This window comes from Saprolegnia parasitica (assembly GCF_000151545.1).
Source record: "Saprolegnia parasitica CBS 223.65 unplaced genomic scaffold supercont2.110, whole genome shotgun sequence".
NCBI classification, from domain to species: Eukaryota; Oomycota; class Saprolegniomycetes; order Saprolegniales; family Saprolegniaceae; genus Saprolegnia; species Saprolegnia parasitica.
The window spans coordinates 76,722-80,627 of NW_012156504.1; the positions used below are offsets into that span (position 1 = coordinate 76,722).

The 3,906-nt window shown below is 45.6% G+C and overlaps 2 non-coding genes across 2 annotated transcripts; both read right to left on the reverse strand.

Moving 5' to 3' along the window:
- Positions 1-2,455: 2,455 nt before the first annotated feature.
- Positions 2,456-2,527, reverse strand: SPRG_30181. Its single transcript has one exon. It is a non-coding gene; the product is annotated as a tRNA-Trp (tRNA).
- Positions 2,528-3,350: 823 nt separating this feature from the next.
- Positions 3,351-3,422, reverse strand: SPRG_30182. Its single transcript has one exon. It is a non-coding gene; the product is annotated as a tRNA-Trp (tRNA).
- Positions 3,423-3,906: the final 484 nt, after the last annotated feature.

The window sequence follows — 3,906 nt, forward strand, 5'->3', positions numbered from 1 at the left end:
TGGTAGTTGCAGACGTTTTTCAGTTGGTATATATGTGCTACGAGACGACCATGTGGATGTGGGGCGCAAGAGAGACGGCGAAGGCTAGTCTTTACTCGGTTGCATGCATGTGGCAGCCTGCATGTACCACAAACATAAGGGAGCGCCTCCACCATCCATGTCCAGAGCATGCATCACGCAATGGAAGAGGGTTGAATGATTAATATTCCTTCGGTGCACGGCAACACAATTATTGCTCAGTCAGACTAGGCCAGTCAAGCGTACTTGAGGTCGCGCAGCCACATGTAGAAAGTTCATCGCATGAGTTGCACGCAGGGTAGGCATAGGCTGTACGATGACCTATTATTATAATAGCATCTCGCGGTGACTGACATCGATTGGGTTCGAGATGTCCAGCCGCTCCAGCCGAGTGCCACGTGTTTAGGGTTTGAGCATACTCACGGCCAGAGTCAGGCCAGATCTGAAGCGTCGCTTTGGCAAAGTGGGCTCGTAGATGATGCCAGGAACTCGTTTTTGCTAATCGCGCGACCACGAAGCCAAGTGCAGAGTATACATGCAGTGTAGAAATCTGTTAAAGCAGAAGCGTTTTTGGTGCCTTGATCCATCGTACCTATCCACCAATCCAAATATTGCGAAGCGTTGGCTCGTCAACCAATCCCATCGTATAGAATGAGCTATAGAATTACGCTGCTGCCAACGAAAACAAAGCCCAACGCGCCGCCACATTCAAAACATGCTGCGTCAAGATGATGAGGTCCACATTTTTCTCGTCCAAGTCGAGCCTTTTCATCATCACATTTCGTCCCGACAACGCTCGGCAGCCAAGTCGTCGTACTGTCGGAGAAACAACCTCGTCCAGTATTTTCCATCAAACACGATGGGATTATTCCCTAACGCTACGTGCGCGCCACTTTGCGGGGTGAACTGAGTGGGGGAAACTAAAGGAAAATATTGTTCCCGGAAGGATCCGGCACCAAGCGATCAAACAACGTACATCTGCCTTCTTTGCTCATCGCTGTGCGGCTCCATTCAGGATCGTCGTATATGAACACTACCACTCATGACTACCACCACACCGCACCCACATACTGTGGGTGCGGTGGTAATAGTGAGTGGGCCACAGACGAGGCATCGGTAGGAGAGATCGGACGGTCAGACCTTTCAAAGACAAACAGCCGCTCGTTAAGACACAGATGGCCCCAACAGCAAACAACGACAGTACCGCCACGTCGAGTTCAAGCAGCGCGCTCTGCTTAGCAACTCATTTGAATCCATCTACCAGCTCTTCCATGGGCGGCGACGGCCGTTTAACACGAAACTTACTCTCCTCTTCTATGCACTTGCCACGGGGACAGATTCTGGGCCTACATTTTTCTGCATAGTGATTGGCTAAAATGAGATGATTTTGGAGATTGCAGCAAGGTTGGCGGTCGCCAAGAGCTGTCGCCAATGCAGCAGGGATGCTCCATGCGCCGTAGTTGCATGCGTGCGTGCGCACTCACAAGAACGATAAGAGATACATTTATCGATGTATTGTATCTAATCCAAACTAAAAACTACGCCAACGTATCTTGTGTCGATTGGTGGAGGAAGCTGGAGCAGGCAGTTGCAACCAAGAAAATAAGATTATTCCCTTGGTCGCAACAGACGCCGCTAATTAAGCGCGGATGACAGACAAGGCATTCACGGTAGAAGCGCTTGACGCCGACGACACGGCCGCGTTGAGGTCGCGCAGTGACAGAATACAGTCTTGGCTCTACGAGTGCCCACTTATGGGAAGACGATGGCGCCGACGATTTACATCGTGCTCATTGCGTAAATGTGCTATCAGGGAAATTAGAGGAGGAGCTTAAAGATTTTATGTCTACAGTGAGCATCTACTCTTTGTAAGGAAGGTAACGCGGAACACGTTCATATATATATATATATACAGTGAGCATCTCATAAACGGTCCCGGTAGGGTGACGAAGGCGGGAAAGATTTGCTGCCTGCATCACGTTAGCCTTGGGATAAGAATTTAGCGTGCGAAAGCTCCTTCGATAGGCTCGCAATATTTCTAACAATGCTATCTCCTTTGCATGTCAAATATCCAAATACGAAGCTTGTAAAATAAAATATTGTAAAAGACCAGTGTGCATGAAAAACGCCCATTATTGACAGTAAATTCTATTTAAATATTAAAAGAGACCCGACTGCATGGAAAAAGTACATCTCTATCAGTCTCTTGGATGGCGAGGAGTTGTTTCTATTGTACGAAAAATATTTCGTGAAGAAGCGCGTACAATTGCTCCGATACAAGGGACTGAACTGCGTCAAAAAGGCTTGTAGAAATGGTATAATTTCTGACAAGTAAGAAAGTGCATGAAGGATGGATAGATGGTGTTGTAGTCGTACATAGAGTGCTGGGGACGAAAAAAGAAGCGATACAAGAAAAGAGATCGAGAAGATAAAAATGTGAGGAATGAGGGAGTTGAACCCCCGGCCGCTGGGACTGGAATCCAGCGCTCTACCACTGAGCTAATTCCCCGTTTTGATACTATTGTATACATTCATGCCGTACCGCACAACGCAAGTACAATATAGACTATTCTACAGCATCCTTACACTACTCTACGCACTATCTACCGACTGCAGCACCCTCCACCATCTATACTCACAGGCCTCGTCACTCATTTTCACGTCGCTGTGGTCGCTTTCCCAATACGCCAAACTCAATATCAAACAGAATTTGACAAACAGAATATTTTCACAAATTCTGTATCGACCGATTTCGACACACAATGCGGTGAAACCAACGTAAAATCACCGTCAACATCATGTTTTCGCTCGAATGACGACAACCTTACTGCATCCAAGTATTTTTACTGGAAACACCAGCCTGCGTGTATAGGACATTAGCTAGGGTCAAAAATTAGCGTGCGAAAGCTCCTTCGATAGGCTCGCAATATTTCTAACAATGCTATCTCCTTTGCATGTCAAATATCCAAATACGAAGCTTGTAAAATAAAATATTGTAAAAGACCAGTGTGCATGAAAAACACCCAATATTGACAGTAAATTCTATTTAAATATTAAAAGAGACCCGACTGCATGGAAAAAGTACATCTCTATCAGTCTCTTGGATGGCGAGGAGTTGTTTCTATTGTACGAAAAATATTTCGTGAAGAGGCGCGTACAATTGCTCCGATACAAGGGACTGAACTGCGTCAAAAAGGCTTGTAGAAATGGGATAAGTTCTGACAAGTAAGAAAGTGTATGAAGGATGGATATATGGTGTTGTAGTTGTACGTAGAGTACTGGGGACGAAAAAAGAAACGATACAAGAAAAGAGATTGAGAAGATAAAAATAGTGAGGAATGAGGGAGTTGAACCCCCGGCCGCTGGGACTGGAATCCAGCGCTCTACCACTGAGCTAATTCCCGTTTGATACAATTGTATACATTCATGCCGTACCGCACAACGCAAGTACAATATAGACTATTCTACAGCATCCTTACACTACTCTACGCACTATCTACCGACTGCAGCACCCTCCACCATCTATACTCACAGGCCTCGTCACTCATTTTCACGTCGCTGTGGTCGCTTTCCCAATACGCCAAACTCAATATCAAACAGAATTTGACAAACAGAATATTTTACAAATTCTGTATCGACCGATTTCGACACACAATGCGGCGAAATCAACGTAAAATCACCGTCAACATCATGTTTTCGCTCGAATGACGACAACCTTACTGCATCCAAGTATTTTCACTGGAAACACCAGTCTGCGTGCAGAGGACATTAGCTCGTAAAATCGCTGCGTTCGAAAAGCTCCTTCGATAGGCTCGCAATATTTCTAACAATGCTATCTCCTTTGCATGTCAAATATGCAAATACAAAGCTTGTAAAATAAAATATGCC